We start from the raw sequence: 22,627 nt of genomic DNA, 5'->3' as shown, positions 1-22,627 counted from the left end.
CGTTTTGGAGCCAAGGGCAAACCAGCGCTGAGATATGTTGGACCGAATGAAATCATTGAGAAGATTAATCCAGTGGCGTATCAAGTAGCGTTTCCTCCTAAAATGGAGCATATGCATAATGTCTTCTATATTTCAATGTTGAGGTATTATCTTCGAAATCCCTTCCATGTGATTGAGCCTACCCGTGTGGTACTAAGTGATGACTACAGTTATGAAGAACAGCCTATTCAGATTGTAAACTGACGGATCAAGAAGTTGAGAAACAAAGAAATCCCGTTAGTGAAAGTGGATTGGCAAAACCACGGTGGCACTTATGCCACTTGGGAAAGGGAAGATGATATGTTGAGGAGATATCCTGAACTGTTCCCTCTGGACCCAGTGTTCTTCCAGAATGAAGGTAATCCGAGTTTGGGGGACCAAACTCTTTTAAGGAGGGGGGGGGGAAGACTGTGACAACCCTCACCTCTGATTACTACTAAACTGTGACTGAGCATGATAAGTAATTGATCAGACTGAAATTCAAAATTTATTGCATAAGTGTGTTATCTTAATTGCATTCTATCTGTTTGTCGTAGATTGATATGTTCGTGTTTTTAATTTCGAATTGCGAATTAAAGGCCTTATTGGCGGTCGAATCAGAAATTGATTAGTGTTATGTATTAATTAGAATTTATGTGATTTTATGGTAGGTTTAATTGAAATGTGATTTGGAATGATTAAGTTAAATTAAATAATGTTAAATTACATTAGTTTGGCTTTATTACCAAATTGCCATTGAGTGGCCATTTCATACACATTTTGTTTGGACTTAATGGTTGTACTTTATATCATTTCCTCATCTCATTTGAGACCAAAACCGTGAGCAAGAAAGAAAAAGATAGGAGAAAACTTGAGTCCATTAAAATTGGCTTGGAACTTAGGAGAAATTGAAAGAGAATTGCATAATTGAGCTTCTTTACCTTGAATTCAAGACCTAAGGTAGAGATTTCATCCTCTCATTTGTACATTTGAGTTGTATATTGCATGGTTCATGGTAAATTAGAGTTTAAAGTCAAGAATTGGTTTAAAGGGTTGAATTTGAGAGTGAATTCATGCATGCATGTACACATTCTTGAGTTTTGAGGTATTTTCCATGAAATTCGCTACATGCATGTTCATATTTTGATTATAGTTCAAGAATTCATCATGTTTTTGAAAGGATTGAGTTATTTGACCATGTATTTGAAGCTTTGAATTTAATTGAATACATGCATGTTGTGTTCGAACTTTGTTCTTGAAGTTTATTTGAAAATGGTGTTCTATTGACTCATCCGTGGGCTTTGATTTCTCAAATTGATCTTCAAAACATGTTATATTATGGGTTTAAAGTGTTTTTCCAGAAAATTGGCCCAAAAGGATTGAGTTTGAGGCTTAAATGCTTGAGTTTTGTGCTTGGGGATGAATCTGGAAATTCCACATTTTGGACCCACGCTCGAGCGTAGGACGTCACGCTCGAGCGTACTCTCTGAGTCATGCACTTCCGCTCGAGTGTGAAATGCATGTACCCAGAAGTTCTTGTGTTTTACAGTCCGCTCGAGCAAGAGAGTTTACGCTCGAGCGAGGACTCGAGTCTCATGCTCGAGCGAAGGTCGAGCGTCCGTTGAGCGTGAATTGCATGCATCCAGTACTTTTCATGGAGGTTACAGTCCGCTCGAGCGAAGGATGTCACGCTCGAGCGGAGCTCCTTTGTCTGCATGCCTGCTCAAGCGTTGAAAGCCACGCTCGAGCGAGACCCCTGTTTTCTGAAAATTTTGAAAAGTGTTTTAAAGTGCATCTTTGCATCCTCTTTCCATCATAGGCATTCCTAGGCCATGTTTAAGGCATCTTAATGAGGATATTGATGTAGAACCACAACGAGTCGAGTTAGGGACTAAGTTATTGATTCCCAAGTGTGTAACTTAGTGTGTGTTCGTTCTGTAACTATGTAGGGTTGGTATCCGAGGACGCTCATTAGCTGCTTATAGCCCAGTGCTCTGTGAGTAATAATATTGTAAAGATATGTTCAATTATGAATATTTTATGAACGATCAACTATTCTGTTTGCTGAAACGTTATTGTTTAATGAACGAATGTTTGTCTTATTTGTAAACTGTATTCTTGGCATCCTTAGCAACTTACTGTTACTGTACTGTTACTGTTACTGTCACAGAGATCTCTGTCGGTTCCCAAGTTTGGAACCACTACTGTTACTGTTATGATGGCCATCAACTGACTGTTCGGTCTGTTAAGACCCACTGTACTGTTTTTGTAATAACCCCGACCTTCGATTAATGCTAAACCATGATTATTTATGCCTAATAGTAATTTAGAAGGAATCTGGAATTAAATTGCATATGTATTGCATTATCTTTGTGTTTTTATCTGTTTGTCATAAAGTGATCTATTCATGTTTTATGTTTTAAACTGCAAATTGAAGGCCTTATCGGCGGCCGAATCCGAAACTGATTAGTGTTTTGTGTTAATTAGAATTAATGTGATTTTATGGTAAATTTAATTGAAATGTGATTTGGTATAATTAAATTGGATTAAATAATGCTAAATCACATTAGTCGAGTATTTACATGTTTGCCACTTAGTGGGCCACCTTTACAAACTTGTGTGGGACTTAATTCACACCTTTGAGGCATCATTTCTTCATCCATATCTCAGACCAAACCGTGAGAGTGGGAGAAGAGTAGGAGAAAATTGATTCAACAAGAATTTTTCTTGATCTTTGGAGATTTGAAGGAAACTTGGAAGATTTGAGCTTCTACACTTAGAATTCAAGAACTAAGGTAGCGATTTCACCTTCTCCATTGTGAATTTAAGATTAATTCTTGCATGGTTCATGGAAGATTAGAGTTTAAAGTCAAGAATTGGTTGAAAATGTTGAATTGAGGCTTAAATCATGCATGCATGTTCATCTCTTAGCATTTTGAAGTGTCTTCATGGAAGTTCTTGCATTCAAGCCCATATTCTAGCCTTAGTCCATGAATTCATCATGATTTTGAGCTCAATCTTACATTTGGTCATGTTTTAGAGTATTGGATTTAAAATGAACACTTGCATGTTAAGCTCTTGTTTTGTTCTTGAAGTTCTATTTGAAATTGTGTGTAATTGACTCACCTTTGGGCTTTGATTTTACAAATTGATCTTTGAATCATCTTATGCTATGAGTTTACAAGTGTTTTCTAGAAAATGGGCCCAAGGGATCGAGTTTTGAGGTGTTGAATGCTTGGTTTGAGCTTGGGAGGCAAATCTAGAAATTCCAGAATTTGGCTTCCTCGCTCGAGCGAAGGATTCCACGCTCGAGCGACCATCGTTTGTTCAGAGCTTCACTCGAGCGAAGGAATGGTGGCTCGAGCGTAAATTGAAAGCTCTCAGGTTTTTGGTGCACGCAGACGCACACTCGAGCAACGAGACCTACGCTCGAGCGAAGAGCTGTGTCTCACGCTCGAGCGAGCATCGAGCGGGCATCGAGCGTAAAATTTCAACAACCAGTACTTTTGCATTTTTACTGACCGCTCGAGTGAAGGAGTCTACGCTTGGGCAACCCTTCTGTTTTGACAAGCTCGCTCGAGGGAAGGAAGCTACGCTCGAGCGAGACTCCTGTTTTCAGCAAGTTTTGAAAAATGTTTTCCAAGACATCTTTGCATCCTCATTCCATCCTAGGCATTCCTAGGCCATGTTTAAGACTCTATAGTGAGGATTTAAGGTTAGAAACACACTAAGAACCAGCGACGTAAGTTTTGTGCAATTAGAATGTGTGTTTCAAGTATGTGTCCGTTACGTGTTATGTAGGTCACGTGTCGCGTATCGTGTGATCAATCTGCTCCGTCTGTCTGTTTCAAGGCCAACTATGAGTAATAATTTTGTAAAGTTATATTCAAACTGTATCTACTTTTTATGTGATAAAACAATATCTGTTCTCCGAAATGATATGTTCTGTACAATGAATGATTGTTCAATTTCTAATATGTATTCGTGACATCCTTAGCATCATGTGATATCTGTTAGCTGTTACCCGATATCAGAGGTTCCTTTATGGAACTTATTTCTATCTGCACTCTGTTACCCGTACTGGAGGCCTTGTCATGGGGGCTCAACTTCGGTTCTGTTCTGTTGCCCGGATCCGGAGGTTCCTTTATGGAACTGGTTATTCGTAACCTCACGTGTATATGTTCTGTTATGTTATGTTATGTTAATGCTAATGGATGTATCACGTAAACTTAATCATGACTTATGATTTCTGTCTGAATAAGATCTGGACAAATGATGAATTTGATACAAATCTGAATTATGATTTCTGAATCTGTACGAACTCATTCATTGAAACCCTTTTTCTCTATTATTATTCACTGGGCTTTCGCTCACAGTTTATATTATGTATGTAGGTGAGCTGGCACATGACCAGGGCCAGAGTTAACGGCCTTCTGTTTTGTTTTTTTCAGCCAACTGTTGTGCCTCCTGAGGAGGTTCCGAACGAAGCCTAAAGCCATGGTTGTTTTTGTATTCATGCTAGTCTTTGTGTATGCTCTGTAAAGTCAAGTCTTGGGAAGTACGTTTTGTAAATACCTTGTAAATATTGTGTATCTGGACTGGCATGTTTATGTATGTATAAATAAGTTTTGAAATGTTTTGTCCCATGTACGTTATCACAGCTCATTGGACCTTGTCTATTTTGTATTATTGCTTCTGTAGCCCCTTATTATTTGCTAATCTATTCAGAGGCCTTTGGTAATCCACGGATTACTGGCCGGTTACGGTGCTAAACCTATAGGGGCGGGTTTTGGTCGTGACCGAGTGGTATCAGAGCACGTGTTCTACCGTACACACAGGTCCGTATGAGCTTAGGATGTCCTAGTAAGAGTTAGGGGCATTCCATCTGCATGTGTGAGTGTGTGGTAATGCAATTGAATATGAAAATTGAATGTACATTTGAATCAAATGAATTGAAGGAAACGAATAAGATTTTGCCTTTGTTTATTATCATTTGATGTCTGTATAGTAAGATGGAGAATGCAAGGGAAAGTGGTGAAAGTGAATCTTCAGAGGCTTGCATGGGCCGAATGGAACAGATGTTAGCAGCATTGACTGAAACCTTGACACAACAACAGAGACAACAACCTTTGCCCCCTCCGCCTCCACCGGCACAAGCCAAGGTAGATAATAATGACATCATCAATTTGACACAGAAATTCATGAAAATGAAACCACCAACGTTCTATGATGGAATTGAACCTCTAAAAGCTGAGACGTGGTTGCTTGAGATGGAAAAATTGTATGAAGTATTTCCTTGTTCTGAAACTCAGAAAGTCCTCCTAGCCACCTACACTCTGAAAGATGAAGCCCGCAGGTGGTGGTTACTGATTCGAAGTGGCAATGGAAATATGACATGGGCACAGTTTAATGCTATCTTCTACGACAAGTATTTTTCCCAATATGTTTGTGGCGGAATATGAAGTTAAATTCACCGAACTGGCATGGTTTGCTCCACATATGGTGGACATTGATTACAAGAAAGCATGGAAGTTTGAAGGTGGATTGGATTTAGAGGTGTTTGATCGGGTAGGCGTCTTGAAATTGCCTACTTATGTGGAAGTTCTAGACAGAGCCTTAATGGCAGGGGCCACCCTAGCCGCCATGAAACAAGGTAAAGCCCCAGCAACTACAACTACAACAACTGAGTGGAGAGGAAAAAGATCTGGGTTTGGTTTTAAAAAAAGCCGATCCTTTGTTAGTAAGAAGCAAAACACAGGGACTTCGAACAGCTCTAGTCAGAGTAGTGGGTCTATTCTGGTCTGTTCTGATTGTGGTAAGAGGCACAGGGGTGTGTGCTACCAAGTGTCCGGTGCATGTTTTCGGTGTGGCCAGCTAGGTCATGTAGTGAAAGATTGCCTGTGATACCCCTATCCCGTAGTATGCTAATTGGTCCTTAATTTGAGTATGATTATGTGTTTAGCATGATTTTATGTGCCATTATATGAATATATGTGATTTTAAAGTTTTATCTGTTCACCGTAGGAATATCTGTTTGAATAATCTACTTTGGAAATTAAATTGAGAGCCTTATCGGCCACAAAACCCGAAATTGATTACGCCATTGTGATTAGCGTAATTTTTAGAGCCTACGGTAAAATTTAATTGAAAATTTATTCGGGTCAGATTAAACTGATTAAATTGATGAATTGAGTGCCCAATTATTTTATACTAAAATAATATTTTAATGGGGCTTGTTGTATGTTAGCACTACACTCCCCTTTAACTCTATTGAACTCAAAATCTGAGTTATACAATTGAGATTGAGAGAGAGCCCGCTGTTAGAGAGTGAGCGGAGAGAATATTGCATTTGTGGTTCAAGACTTGGACCTTTTGGAGATTAAGCTCAAGTATTGCCAAATTGGGAAGAATAGAGCTCCTTGGTGAGTGATTCATGCATTCATAGTCATCATCTTGTGAATTCAAGTTTAATAGATGATCAAGAGCATGAATTAGTTTGAATGTAAGGGAATTGAGTTGCTTGTGTTCAATTGAAGGTCAATGAAGGCATGCATGTATATGAGTTGTGGAAATGCATAATCTAGCATGTATTTAGTTGAACATGGAAATAAAGGTGTTAAATCTTACATGGAAGCATGCTTTTGTTGTATTCCATGAGAATGAACACCACTTGCATTGTTTGGGATGGCAATGAAATCAAGGTTAGCATGCATGTCTGAATACTTAAGATATGAGCTTTGAATGTATGATTTTGTTTGTATTGGAATGAGTTAATGGGAGATTGGGGCATGCATGTGAATTAATTGTGAATTGGGCTCTATTGTAATGTGTTTTGGTGTTTATGGCATGTTAGCATAACTATATTTGAGATTTGAGCCATAACATGCATGTTTTGTTGGTTGAAATTCAAATTGGAGCTCAAGAACTCAATCTGGAAAACCCAGATTTTTGATGTCCGCTCGAGCGGGGGAAGAGCCGCTCGAGTTGGAAAATCGTGCTGCCAGCACTTTTTGCAGAGTTGGATGCACGCTCGAGCGGGATATCTCACGCTCGAGCGGGGAGCTTTTGTAGACAGGCCTTTCGCTCGAGCACTCTATCCCACGCTCGAGCGTATTTTTCATGCAACCAGTACTTTTGCAGGCCTTAAGGGTCCGTTCGAGCGGGGAAGTTGACGCTTGAGCGGGGACCCTGTTCTTTGAAATTTTGTATGCTCGTTCTGTGTTTCATTTTCCGTTCTCTTTCACTTGTAAGCACTCTTAGGCATATGTTAAGCATTGTAAATGAGTTAATGAGATAAGAATAGAGCCTAAAGAGGAATATGTGAATCAAAGAACGGATTGAACTGTTAGTGACCCTTTTGTGTTCATGAAATGTGTAGGGTCAAGCTCCAGGGCAAATCCACAAGTCGATCACTGTGAGTAATATCGATATTTGAAAGCTTGTCAATGTCCAATTGTTATTTCCCTTATAAGCTTTATGAGTTGCTAATTGGGATTATGGACAAAAGTTTGACATGATAGAAATGAATGGACCAAAGGTCATTTTGATAGAAATGAATGGACCGAAGGTCATTTTGATAGAAATGAATGGACTGAAGGTCATTTTGACACGAATGAGTGGTCTGAAGGCCATTTGGACATAGATGAATAGACCTAAGGTCGTTTTGACACGAATGTATGGGCCGAAGGCCGTTTTGATGTAAATGAATGGGCCAAAGGCCGTTTTGACAAAAATGAATGGGCCGAAGGCCGTTCTGACATAAATGAATGGGCCGAAGGCCGTTTTGACATGAATGGAAATCTGATTGGGCCAAAGGCCAGTATGTTTGGAACTACAGTCATTTGATTTGAATTTTGTATAAGTGTATATATGTTAAGCAGAAATATGCATTGGGCCCAAGGCCGTTCGGAGCATGTTGTTCTTCATATTGCTTATGTAACTTATGTATTCGATATTATTCACTAGGCTATCGCTCACGCTCATTCATGTGTTTGTAGGTGAGCCGAGGGAAGTCCAAACCCAGCCCTAGTGAAGTCTGCCAGGAACAGCATGAGTTTTGGAGAGTCAGCCTTGTGTCTCACGTACGAGACCCATCCTTGCCATTTTGTTATGTATTTATATTTTGTCTTGTTGGCAAGGACATTTGTATACATCTGTATATAGTTTTGATATGGGTTGACTCAGTTTGGATGATCTTGTCTGTAAAGGATTTTGTGATACTGTACTTGTTGTGGGTTATTAACGCATATATGCATGGTTTATTTTATGGACAAAGTTTTAAAATTTTGCTTCTGTTTGGCCCCTTTACTCTGATGAGTTATGTCTGTTAAGGTTTGAGGCCGTAAGTAATCTCAGGATTACTGGCCGGTTATGTCCTTAACCCATAGGGGCGGGTTTGGGTCATGATAGAGTGGTATCAGAGCATGAGTTAATAACTCACACACTTGTCCAAAAAGAGCAATAAGCGTCTAGATAAGATCTAGGATGCATTCATGTGATAAATATGAATTTGGAAGCATTGATTATATGCCTAAATGTTTTGATATGAACAATTACGTGTGTAAGTTGTGAACTACTTGCATTGGAAATTATCTGGGAATATGTGCTTCTTAGTGTGTGCATATTTGTGTACCTTTTGTATGAAATATAATGCAAGTTTAATCAGATGGTGAGAACAAGAGGAGATGAAATAGAAGAATCCTCAACTGCCAGAATGGACAGAATGGAAAGACTGATACAGGAAATGACAGAAGCTTTGAGACAGCAACAGGAGTGGCAACAGTAGTGGCAGCAACCATATCCGCCACCTCCACCTCCACCTCCGGCACCACCCGTGCGAGATCCCCGTGTGAGATCATCAGAATGATGACCGGATTATAGCTCTTACCAAGGAATTCAAGAAAATGAAACCACCACAGTTCCACGGGGGATTAGATCCGTTGAAAGCCGAAGCGTGGGTCCTCGGCATTGAGAAATTATTTGAAGTGTTCCCCTGTTCAGAGACTCAGAAAGTGCTTCTAGCCACTTTTATGCTAGAAGACGAAGCAAGAAGATGGTGGATGTTGATGCGAGAAAATCATAAGGACGTTGACTGGGTAAAGTTTCTAGAAATATTCTATGACAAGTACTTCCCGCAGTGTGTCCGGGATAGGAAAGTGGCAGAGTTCATGGAACTCAAGCAAGACAGCATGACTGTAGCTGAGTATGAGGCCAAATTCACTGAATTGGCTAGGTTTGCCCCACATGTAATTGACACTGACTATAAGAAGGCAAGACATTTTGAAGGTGGACTCCGCAATGACATCCTAGAGAGGGTGAATGTCCTAAAGCTGGAGACCTACATTGGGGTGCTAGACAGGGCCATCATATCAGAGGCTAACATAGCTAGACAAGCTAAGCCAACAACAGAATAGAAGGGCAATAAAAGGCAAGGCTTCTTTTCGAAGAAGAAATTTCTGAAAAAGCAAAATACGGGCTCCTCAACTACTTCAAGTTCTTCCCGAGACACAGCTCCCATGTGCAACATTTGTAGCAAAAGGTACCGTGGAGTCTGTTACCGTGCATCGAAAGCCTGTTTCAAATGTGGGAAGCAAGGGCACATAGCCCAAGAATGTAATCAGAACAGTGGGAAACTAGCAGCTAGTTCAACTGCATCAGTCCCAAAGCCGGGAAATACTTTGAGATCTATTACTACTGGGGATACAGTGAGACAGGGAAGAATTTTTGCGCTTGTTCCGGGCGATACACGGAATGCCAATGCCGTTGTCTCAGGTACTATTTCAATATGTAATCAGGATGCCTTTGTATTAATTGACTCTAGATCAACACACTTATTTCTGACATGTACATTTGCATCTAGACTAAATAGACCCCTAGAATTATTGCCATATTTGCTATGTGTGTCTGCTCCATCGGGGGAATCTGTGTTGTGTAAATCCATATACCGGTTTTGTGAAATGCGTGTTGAGGATGCTATCCTGTATGTAGATTTGTTACCCTTGAATTTTCGACATTTTGATGTAATTTTGGGCATGGATTGGTTAATCAAGTATTGTGCCACCATTGATTGTGTAACAAAGCAGGTCGTGTTTAAACCACCAGAACATAAGGAGATTGTGTTTGTGGGTAACGGAGTAGTGCCTCCACCTTATTTGATATCTGCAATGAAAGCATGTAAACTGATCAGGAAAGGGTGCCAGGGTTATTTGTGCTATGTGTTGTCTGAACAATCTGAGAATGTTGAATTGAATAATATTCCTATTGTTAGAGAATTTCTGGATGTGTTCCCGAAAGAGTTACCAGGGGGATTGGTAGACAGGGAGATAGAGTTTACCATTGAAACTGTGCTAGGCACCCAGCCTATTTCTAAAACTCCCTACAGAATGGCTACTGCCGAAATGAAAGAATTAAAGGAACAGTTGCAAGACCTTCTTGATAAAGGGTTTATCCGGCCTAGCACTTCGCCTTGGGGTGCGCCAGTGTTATTTGTAAAGAAGAAGGATGGTACTTTGCGCCTGTGCATTGATTACCGGGAATTGAACAAGGTAACAATAAAGAACAAATATCCCTTACCCCGTATTGATGACTTATTTGACCAATTGCAAGGATCACAGGTGTTTTCTAAGATTGATTTGAGATCCGGGTATCATCAGCTGAAGGTTAAGGTAGAGGATGTAGAGAAAACCGCATTTAGAACAAGGTGTGGTCATTTTGAGTTTCTTGTTACGCCATTTGGGGTAACTAATGCTCCGGTAGCATTTATGGACTTAATGAATAGAATTTTTAAAACCTACCTTGATGAGTTTGTTGTGGTCTTTATTGATGATATTTTGATATACTCTAGAGATAGACTTGAACATGAACATCATTTGAGGGCTGTTTTACAAATACTTCGAGAAAGAAAACTATTTGCTAAATTAAAGAAATGTGAGTTTTGGTTGGATGAGGTTGCTTTCTTAGGGCATGTGATCAACAAGGAAGAAATTTCAGTGGACCCGCAGAAGATAGAGGCAATTGTGAATTGGCCTACACCGACCAATGTGACAGAAGTTCACAATTTCATGGGCTTAGCTGGGTACTACAGGAGGTTTGTGAAGGACTTTTCGAAACTAGCAGTACCTCTCACCCAATTGACACGTAAAGGACAACCATTTAAGTGGAATAGTGAAAGAGAATCAGCCTTTCATGAATTGAAGACAAGATTGACCACTGCACCAATTTTGACACTACTTTCAGGTACGGAAAATTTTGTGATTTTCAGTGATGGATCTTATAAGGGTTTGGGTTGTGTGTTAATGCAGAACGGAAAGGTTATTGCTTACGCCTCCCGACAGTTGAGGCTGCACGAGAAGAATTATCAAACACATGACCTAGAATTGGCCGCGGTAGTTTTTGCTTTGAAAATTTGGCGGCATTATTTGTATGGGGCAAAGTGTGAAGTCTACACGGATCATAAGAGCCTGAAATACTTCTTCACGCAGAAAGAGTTGAATATGCGTCAGAGAAGGTGGCTAGAACTGATAAAAGACTACGATCTAGAGATTCAGTATTATCCCGGGAAAGCTAATACAGTAGCTGATGCCTTGAGCAGAAAATCAGCAGGGAGTATGGCTTGTTTGCTTACTAAACAAAGGGAGATTTTGCAAGACTTTGAAAAGTTTGAAATTGAAGTGGTAGTATGTGAACAGGGCGGATTGATAGCCGCCATTACAGCCGAGCCGGCAATTGTTGATGAAATCAAGCAGAAATCGAAAGATGATGAGTTCCTCAGAAAGGTAATTGATGAATTTGAGACAAGTCCAAAAGAAGAATTTAGCATTGAGAATGAAGTGTTGAAATTTCGGAACCGAATATGTGTCCCAGACATCCCTGAGCTAAAGAAGAGGGTTTTAGATGAAGCCCACAGGTTCGTATTTGCCATGCATCCGGGTAACAATAAAATGTATCGGGATTTGAAACAAACCTATTGGTGGCCTAAAATGAAGAAATAGATTGCAGAACATGTGTCCAAGTGCCTTCAATGTCAGCAAGTTAAGGATGAACATCAGAAACCAGGCGGTCTACTTCAACCTCTCCCTATTCCTGAATGGAAGTGGGAACATGTGACTATGGATTTCGTTGTTGACCTACCTCGGACTTCTCGAGGTATGGATTCTATTTGGGTTATAGTTGATAGACTGACTAAATCTGCACATTTTCTGCTTGTCAAAACTAAATTTACTGCTTATAGATTGGCTACTATTTATGTTGATGAAATTGTTCGTTTACACGGAGTTCCGGTATCTGTTGTGTCGGATAGAGATCCGAAATTTGTATCTAGATTGTGGAAGAGTTTGCAGGAAGCTATGGGAACAGAACTAAGGTTTAGTACTGCATTCCACCTACAGACAGATGGGCAGTCAGAACGAATGATACAGGCATTGAAAGATATGCTTCGCATGTGTGCTTTGGATTTTCAGGGGAGTTGGGAAGATTATTTGCCACTTGCAGAATTTGCTTATAATAACAGCTTCCACTCCAGCATCGGTATGGCACCATACGAGGCTTTGTATGGTAGGAGGTGTAGATCACCTATCTGTTGGATAGAGGTCGGGGACAGAGCTTTGCTTGGGCCAGAAATTGTACAAGACACTTCTAAGAAAATCAAGACTATTCGTCAAAGGCTCAAAACAGCTCAGGACCGACAAAAGAATTATGCAGACGTTCGGAGAAAACCTCTTGAGTATGAGGTTGGTGACCATGTGTTCATCCGTGTTTCTCCGATGAAAGGCCAAGTCAGATTTGGGAAAAAAGGCAAGTTGTCGCCCCGTTACATTGGGCCGTTCCAGATTTTGGAGAGACTCAGTCCATTTGCCTATAGAGTTGCCTTGCCACCGGGATTTGAGCAAATCCATAATGTGTTTCATGTGTCAATGTTGAGGGGTTACCTCCGAGACCCGTTGCATGTGATTGATTATCACCGGGTTGCTATTGATGAAAATATGGAATATGCTGAATGGCCGGAAAGGATTGTTGACCGACAAGTGAAAGAATTGAGAAACAAATCCATCCCAATGGTGAAAGTGGAATGGAATGAACACTATGGAACAGATGCTACATGGGAAAAAGAAGAGGAAATGTGTCAACGCTATCCACATTTGTTTCCCGACGAAGGTAAATTAAGTTTGGAGGACCAAACTTCCTAAAGGGGGAAAGACTGTGATACCCCTGTCCCGTAGTATGCTAATTGGTCCTTAATTTGAGTATGATTATGTCTTTAGCATGATTTTATGTGCCATTATATGAATATATGTGATTTTGAAGTTTTATTTGTTCACCGTAGGAATATCTGTTTGAATAATTTGCTTTGGAAATTAAATTGAGAGCCTTATCGACCACAGAACCCGAAATTGATTACACCATTGTGATTAGCGTAATTTTTAGAGCCTACGGTGAAATTTAATTGAAAGTTTATTCGGGTCAGATTAAACTGATTAAATTGATGAATTTAGTGCCCAATTATTTTATTTTAAAATAATATGTTAATGGGGCTTGTTGTATGTTAGCACTACACTCTCCTTTAACTCTATTGAACTCAAAATTTGAGTTATACAATTGAGATTGAGAGAGAGCCAGCTGTTAGAGAGTGAGAGGAGAGAATATTGCATTTGTGGTCAAGACTTGGACCTTTTGGAGATTAAGCTCAAGTATTGCCAAATTGGGAAGAATAGAGCTCCTTGGTGAGTGATTCATGCATTTATAGTCATCATCTTGTGAATTCAAGTTTAATAGATGATCAAAAGCATGAATTAGTTTGAATGTAAGGGAATTGAGTTGCTTGTGTTCAATTGAAGGTTAATGAAGGCATGCATGTATATGATTGTTGTGGAAATGCATAATCTAGCATGTATTGAGTTGAACATGGAAATAAAGGTGTTAAATCTTACATGGAAGCATGCTTTTATTGTATTCCATGAGAATGAACACCACTTGCATTGTTTGGGATGGAAATGAAATCAAGGTTAGCATGCATGTTTGAATACTTAAGATATGAGCTTTGAATGTATGATTTTGTTTGTATTGGAATGAGTTGATGGGAGATTGGGGCATGCATGTGAATTAATTGTGAATTGGGCTCTATTGTAATGTGTTTTGGCGTTTATGGCATGTTAGCATAACTATATTTGAGATTTGAGCCATAACATGCATGTTTTGTTGGTTGAAATTCGAATTGGAGCTCAAGAACTCAATCTGGAAAACCCAGATTTTTGATGTCCTCTCGAGCGGGGGAAGAGCCGCTCGAGTTGGAAAATCGTGCTGCCAGCACTTTTTGCAGAGTTGGATGCACGCTCGAGCGGGATATCTCACGCTCGAGCGGGGAGCTTTTGTAGACAGGCCTTCTGCTCGAGCGCTCTATCCCACGCTCGAGCGTATTTTTCATGCAACCAGTACTTTTGCAGGCCTTAAGGGTCCGCTCGAGTGGGGAAGTTGACCCTTGAGCGGGGACCCTGTTCTCTGAAATTTTGTATGCCCATTCTGTGTTTCGTTTTCCGTTCTCTTTCACTTGTAAGCACTCTTAGGCATATGTTAAGCATTGTGAATGAGTTAATGAGATAAGAATAAAGCCTAAAGAGGAATATATGAATCAAAGAACGGATTGAACTGTTAGTGACCCTTTTGTGTTCATGAAATGTGTAGGGTCAAGCTCCAGGGCAAATCCACAAGCCGATCACTGTGAGTAATATCGATATTTGAAAGCTTGTCAATGTCCAATTGTTATTTCCCTTATAAGCTTTATGAGTTGCTAATTGGGATTGTGGACAAAAGTTTGATATGATAGAAATGAATGGACCAAAGGTCGTTTTGATAGAAATGAATGGACCGAAGGTCATTTTGATAGAAATGAATGGACCAAAGGTCGTTTTGACACGAATGAGTGGGCTGAAGGCCGTTTTGACATAGATGAATAGACCTAAGGTTGTTTTGACACGAATGTATGGGCCGAAGGCCGTTTTGATGTAAATGAATGGGCCAAAGGCCGTTTTGACAAAAATGAATGGGCCGAAGGCCGTTCTGACATAAATGAATGGGCTGAAGGTCGTTTTGACATGAATGGAAATCTGATTGGGCCAAAGGCCAGTATGTTTGGAACTACAGTCATTTGATCTGAATTTTGTATAAGTGTATATATGTTAAGCAGAAATATGCATTGGGCCCAAGGCCGTTCGGAGCATGTTGTTCTTCATATTGCTTATGTAACTTATGTATTCGAAATTATTCACTGGGCTATCGCTCACGCTCATTCATGTGTTTGTAGGTGAGCCGAGGGAAGTCCAAACCTAGCCCTAGTGAAGTCTGCCAGGAACAGCATGAGTTTTGGAGAGTCAGCCTTGTGTCTCACGTACGAGACCCATCATTGCCATTTTGTTATGTATTTATATTTTGTCTTGTTGGCAAGGACATTTGTGTACATCTGTATATAGTTTTGATATGGGTTGACTCAGTTTGGATGATCCTGTTTGTAAAGGATTTTGTGATACTGTACTTGTTGTGGGTTATTAACATATATATGCATGGTTTGTTTTGAGTGCATAAAAGCACGGCTCTATGGACAAAGTTTTAAAATTTTGCTTCTGTTTGGCCCTTTTACTCTGATGAGTTATGTCTGTTAAGGTTTGAGGCCGTAGGTAATCTCAGGATTACTGGCCGGTTATGTCCTTAACCCATAGGGGCGGGTTCGGGTCATGACATTGCCCGTTCAGGTTTGAGACTACTAGTCGTCCTGCAGCGAGTTCAGCAGGATCCGCTTCTGTGGCCAAAACCAATGCCAAAGCCAATACTGGGAAAGGACCTCTGAGACAAGGCCGAGTGTTTGCCTTAGTGCCCGGTGACGTATCGAACACCTATACTGTGGTGTCAGGTACACTCTCTATATGTTCTCAAAATGCATGTGTACTGATAGATTCTGGTTTTACATATTCCTTTGTATCGCATGCTTTTTCTCGAAAATTGACTAGACCATTAGAACTTATGACCTATGTATTATCTGTGTCTACGCCGTCTGGGGATTCTATGATGTGTGCTCATGTTTATCTAGCATGTGATGTTATGATTGGTGATATGATGTTATATGTGGACTTGTTACCCTTGGACATTAATCATTTTGATTGTATTTTGGGGATGGACTGGTTGACTAAATACTGTGCTACCATTGATTGTGCAAATAAAACTATTGTGTTTAGACCACCGGGTATGTCTGAATTTACTTTTATTGGGAATAGGGTAGTTCCTCCCCCATATTTGATTTCGGCTATGAAAGCTGTAAAACTCCTTAGGAAGGGATGTAGGGGTTATCTGTGTTGTATACTGACTGCACCATTTGACAGTACTAGTGTAGAAATAATCCCTGTTGCTTGTGAATTTCCCGATGTGTTTCTGACTGACTTACCTGGGGACTTAGTTGATAGAGAAATTGAATTCACTGTTGAGGTGTTTCCGGGGACACAACCTATTTCCAAGACTCCCTATAGAATGTCTACCTTTGAATTGAAAGAATTGAAAACCAAACTTCAGGAACTGTTAGATAAGAAATTTATCCGTCCGAGTACTTCACCTTGGGGTGCTCCAGTTTTGTTTGTCAAAAAGAAGGATGGATCTTTAAGATTGTGTATAGACTACCGAGAACTGAACAAAGTGACTATCAAGAATAAATACCCTTTGTCCTGAATAGATGACTTGTTTGATCAACTTCAGGGTGTCCAAGTGATTTCCAAAATTGACCTCAGGTCCGGATATCATCAATTAAAGGTTAGAGCTAACGACATAGAGAAAACTGCATTCCGAACTAGATATGGACATTATGAATTTTTATTAATGCTGTTTGGGATGACCAATGCACCTGCAGCTTTCATGAATCTTATGAATAGGGTGTTTAAATCATATCTCGATGATTTCATTATTGTATTTATTGATGACATTTTGATTTATTCTAAAGACAGGGAAGAACATGAGAACCATCTGAGAACCACCTTACAGATTTTGAGAGAAAAGAAATTGTATGCTAAATTGTCCAAGTGTGAATTCTGGCTTGACAGTGTGACATTTTTGGGACATGTAATCAACAAGGATGGAGTTTCTGTTGACCCTCAGAAAATTGAAGCTGTCATGGATTGGCCTAGACCGACAAATGTGACAGAAGTCCGAAGTTTTCTAGGACTTGCAGGTTACTACCGGAGGTTTGTGAAAGACTGTTCCAAGCTTTCCATGCCATTGACTCAGTTAACTCAGAAAAATGTGCCATTTGACTGGAATGAACAAAGAGAGGCAGTTTTCCAAGAGTTGAAAACCAGGTTAGTGACTGCACCAATCTTAACCTTGCCTAATGGTACTAATGGGTTTCAAGTGTACAGTGATGCTTCCTATAAAGGCTTGGGGTGTGTACTAATGCAAAACGGAAGGGTGATTGCCTATGCTTCTAGACAACTTCGACCTCATGAAAAGAATTACCCAACAAATGATCTTGAATTAGTGGCTGTGGTGTTTGCTTTGAAAATATGGCGTCACTATTTGTATGGGGTAACTTGCGAGGTGTATACAGACCATAAAAGTTTGAAATATTTCTTCACCCAAAAGGAATTAAACATGAGACAGAGACGATGGTTGGAACTAATCAAGGATTATGGTTTGCAAATCTTGTATCATCTAGGAAAGGCTAATACTGTAGCAGATGCTTTGAGCCGAAAATCCAGTGCGAATTTGTCATGTTTGCTATCCAACCGAAAAGAATTGTTGACTGACCTAGAACAAGGTGGGCTATTAACTGCTGTTGCCGCTCAGCCTGCAATTCTTGACGAGATCAAACAGAAACAGTGCGAGGATGAATACTTGAAAAAGATCATGGAGGAATTTGATTCAAAGCTGAGGCCAGGATTTGTGTTTGAGAATGATGTGCTGAAATTTCTGAACCATCTTTGTGTGCCCGATTGTTATGATTTGAGGAAACGTGTTATGACCGAAGCTCACAATAGTAAATTTGCTATGCATCCGGGGAACACGAAGATATATCATAATTTGAAACAGAATTTTTGGTGGCCTAGAATGAAAAAGAGTATTGCTGATTTCGTGGCTAGATGTCTACATTGCCAACACGTTAAAGCTGAACGCCAACGACCCGCTGGTTTGCTACAACCACTCCCAATACCGGAATGGAAATGGAAGCACATTACCATGGACTTCATTGTAGGATTGCCTTGTTCTTCTCGAGGTATGAACTCTATTTGGGTTATAGTTGACCGTTTAACTAAGTCTGCCCATTTTCTGCCTGTCAAAACTATTTATAATGCTGATAAATTGGCCAATATCTATATGACTGAAATTGTAAGATTGCATGTAGTGCCAGTATCTATTGTGTCTGACAAGGACTCAAAGTTTGTATCGAGATTTTAGCAGAGTTTGCAACAGGCTTTGGGGACTGAATTGAGACTGAGCAGTGCCTATCACCCACAGACAGATGGCCAAACTGAACGAACGAACCAAACTCTGGAGGCTATGCTCAGAATGTGTGTGTCAGACTTCCAAGGGAATTGGGAGACCTACTTGCCATTAGCTGAATTTATGTACAACAACAGTTACCTTTCAAGCATTGGAATGGCTCCTTACGAAGCTTTGTATGGAAGAAAATGTCGTTCGCCGATATGTTGGGCAGAAGTAGGTGATAGACCTTTGTTGGGACCGGTACTTGTGCAAGAAACAACCGAGAAAGTGAAACTGAAACAGCAGCATTTGAAAACTGCACAGAGTCGGCAGAAGAGCTATGCCGATGTTCGAAGAAGAGAGAGGGAATATGACGTTGGGGACCATGTGTTCATAAAGGTGACCCCGATGAAGGGTCAAACTCGGTTTGGTGTTAAGGAAAAATTGGCGCCAAGATATGTTGGACCTTATGAAGTCCTCGAAAAGATCAATCCGGTATCGTATCGGGTAGCCTTATCTCCAGTAATGGAACACATGCATAACGTCTTTCATGTATCGATGCTACGAGAATATTTAAGGGATCCACTCCACGTCATCAAACTGACACATGTGCTTTTGAAAGATGACTACACTTATGAGGAAAGACCTATCCAGATTGTGAATCGCCGGATCAAGAAGTTGAGAAATAAAGAAATACCGTTGGTGAAAGTGGATTGGCAAAACCACGGAGGAACTTATGCAACCTGGGAAACCGAGGATGACATGATGAAGAGATATCCAGATTTGTTCCCATTGGACCCAATGTTGATTTCGAATGAAGGTAATTCGAGTTTGGAGGACCAAACTCTTTTAAGGGGGGAAGACTGTAATAACCCCGACCTCCAATTAATGCTAAACCATGATTATTTATGCCTAACAGTAATTTAGAAGGAATCCAGAATTAAATTGTATATGTATTGCATTATCTTTGTGTTTTTATCTGTTTGCCATAAAATTATCTGTTCATGTTTTATGTTTTAAACTGCAAATTGAAGGCCTTATCGGCGACCGAATCCAAAACTGATTAGTATTTTGTGTTAATTAGAATTAATGTGATTTTATGGTAAATTTAGTTGAAATTTGATTTGGTATGATTAAATTAGATTAAATAATGCTAAATCACATTAGCTGAGTATTTACAAGTTTGCCACTTAGTGGGCCACCTTTACAAACTTGTGTAGGACTTAATTCACACCCTTGAGGCATCATTTCTTCATCCATATCTCAGACCAAACCGTGAGAGTGAGAGAAGAGTAGGAGAAAATTTGTTCAACAAGAATTTTGCTTGATCTTTGGAGATTTGAAGGAAACTTGGAAGATTTGAGCTTCAACACTTAGAATTCAAGACCTAAGGTAGAGATTTCACCTTCTCCATTGTGAATTTAAGATTAATTCTTGCATGGTTCATGGAAGATTAGAGTTTAAAGTCAAGAATTGGTTGAAAATGTTGAATTGAGGCTTAAATCATGCATGCATGTTCATCTCTTAGCATTTTGAAGTGTTGACATTCATTCTTAACCTCTTTACATAACTGTTATTCACTGGGCTTTAGCTCACTATTTATATATATATATGTAGGTGTCTAGGCACCGAACCGATGCTAGAAGCGTCAGGCTAAGCTCCCCTTTTGTCAAAGCCAACCATTGTGCCTCACTTCGAGGGTCCGAGTGAGTCAAAGCCAAGACAGGTTTGGGGTGTTTTAGATTTCACCTTTTGCCTCTGTTCTGTAATAAATGTTGAGACTTGCACTGTACTGTTATGGTAGGGACTTGGTCCCTAACCTGAATGTCTGTATAGGATATATGTATATACTGTTTTGGTTTTGAATGTGAATATGTTCAGGAAAGTCTTTTTGCATCCAGAATGTCACAGCTCATTGGGCACCTTTTATTTACTGTTTTGGCTTCCGCCAGCCCCTTACTCTGTATTACTGTCTTTACTGTTAAGCAGGCCTTTGGTAATCACGGATTACTGGCCAGATACGGTGCTAAACCCATAGGGGCGGGTTTGGGTCGTGACGGAGTGGTATCAGAGCGATATCAAATCACGAGTTATACCGCACACACGTGTCCAAATGAGCTATAAGATGTCCTAGAAAAGCAATTAGGGCATTGCATGAGCATTGAAAAAGTGTGTGCGGCCATGACATGAATATATGTGTTAATGTGTTTAAGTAAGCAATTCCAATGTTTATTATTACTGTATTGCATATAGTGAAATGAACAATGCAAGGAATGCCGATGAAACAGAATCATCTGATGCTAGAATGACAAGATTAGAAAGAACAGTTGAACTGTTGACTGAGGCCTTGAGGCTACAACAGAACCAACAGCCCCCACCTCCTCTAGTACAACCCGAACAGAATGTTAATGAGGATATAATTGCTCTGACACAGAAGTTCAGCAAAATGAAACCACCATCCTTTCAAGGAGGCCTTAGAAATGGAGAAGTTGTTTGAAGTGTTTCCGTGTTCTGAGGCACACAAAGTGTTACTGTCTACCTTCACTTTACAAGAAGAGGCTAGATGGTGGTGGACGCTTGTTTGTGACACCGACGATGTTATGACTTGGGCTGAGTTTAAGGGAGCTTTCTTTGAGAAATATTTTCCTCAGTGTGTCAGGGATCATAAAGTAACTGAATTTGAACAGTTAAAGCAGAGTACCATGTTAGTAGCAGAGTATGAATCAAAGTTTACCGAACTCGCCAGATATGTACCATATATGGTGGACACTAATTACAAAAAGGCCAGGAAGTTTGAAGGCGACCTTAATGTAGAGATACTTGACAGAATCAATGTGCTGAAATTACTGAAATATGTAGATGTTCTTGACCGAGCAATAATGGCCGAGTCAAATATCAAAGCATTGAAACAGACTGAAACACCAGCAACTGAATGGCGTGATAAGAGATGGGGTTTTAAGTTTAAGAGAGGTCGAAATAACTCACTAAACAAAAAGCAAAATACAGGGTCAACGACCAGTTCTAGTCAGGGAAGTGGTTCCGTATCACCCTGCTCCGAATGTGGAAAAAGACATAATGGGGTTTGCTATAAAATTTCTGGAGCTTGTTACAGGTGTGGCAAGGTAGGCCACATGGTTAAAGATTGCACTTCCACATCTCAAGGCAATAGTAAAGTTGCAGCTAGCGCCGCAGCATCAACTGCTCCACCAAAACCCAACCCCAAAGCTACCGGGAAGGAGCCTCTAAGGCAAGGCCGAGTGTTCGCACTTGTACTAGGAGATGTGCAGAATACTGAGACCATTGCGTCAGGTATACTCTCAATCTGTGCTCAAAATGCTTATGTTCTGATTGATTCGGGGTCTACACATTCATATGTCTTGCATGCTTTTTCGCGAAAACTAGATAGACCACTGGAACCCATAAATTATTTGTTAGCTGTATCTTCACCTGTTGGGGGATCCATGACTTGTGCTTATATGTACCCTGCATATGAAATTATTGTTGGAGATGTGCATTTGTATATTGATTTACTGCCTTTGAATATCGATCATTTCGATGTGATATTGGGAATGGACTGGTTAACAAAATATCATGCTACCATAGATTGTGTAACAAAACAAGTTGTTTTTCGTCCACCTGGTTTACCTGAATTTGTGTTTAGCGGAGTTGGAGTAGTACCCCCCCCATATCTGATTTCGTCTATGAAAGCTTTTAAACTAATTAAGAAGGGATGTAAGGGGTATCTATATTGTATATTGACTGTACTTACTGGTGCTAATGCTAATGTGGACAGTATTCCTATAGTCAGAGAATTTCCAGATGTTTTTCCAAATGATTTTCCAGGGGATTTGATTGATAGGGACATTGAGTTCACCATTGATGTGATTCCGGGTACACAGCCAGTTTCCAAAGCTCCGTACAGAATGGCACCTACCGAACTGAAAGAATTGAAAGTTCAGCTACAGGAACTGTTAGATAAGAAGTTCATCAGGCCCAGTACTTCACCGTGGGGCGCTCCAGTTTTGTTTGTGAAAAAGAAAAATGACTCCTTGGAACTCTGCATTGACTACCGTGAGCTGAACAAGGTAACAGTGAAAAACAAATATCCATTGCCTCGAATTGATGATTTGTTTGACCAATTACAGGGTGCCCGGGTGTT

This window comes from Camellia sinensis, chromosome 4 (assembly GCF_055761805.1).
Source record: "Camellia sinensis isolate YWXY chromosome 4, ASM5576180v1, whole genome shotgun sequence".
NCBI classification, from domain to species: domain Eukaryota; kingdom Viridiplantae; phylum Streptophyta; class Magnoliopsida; order Ericales; family Theaceae; genus Camellia; species Camellia sinensis.
This window is presented reverse-complemented; position numbering follows the sequence as displayed.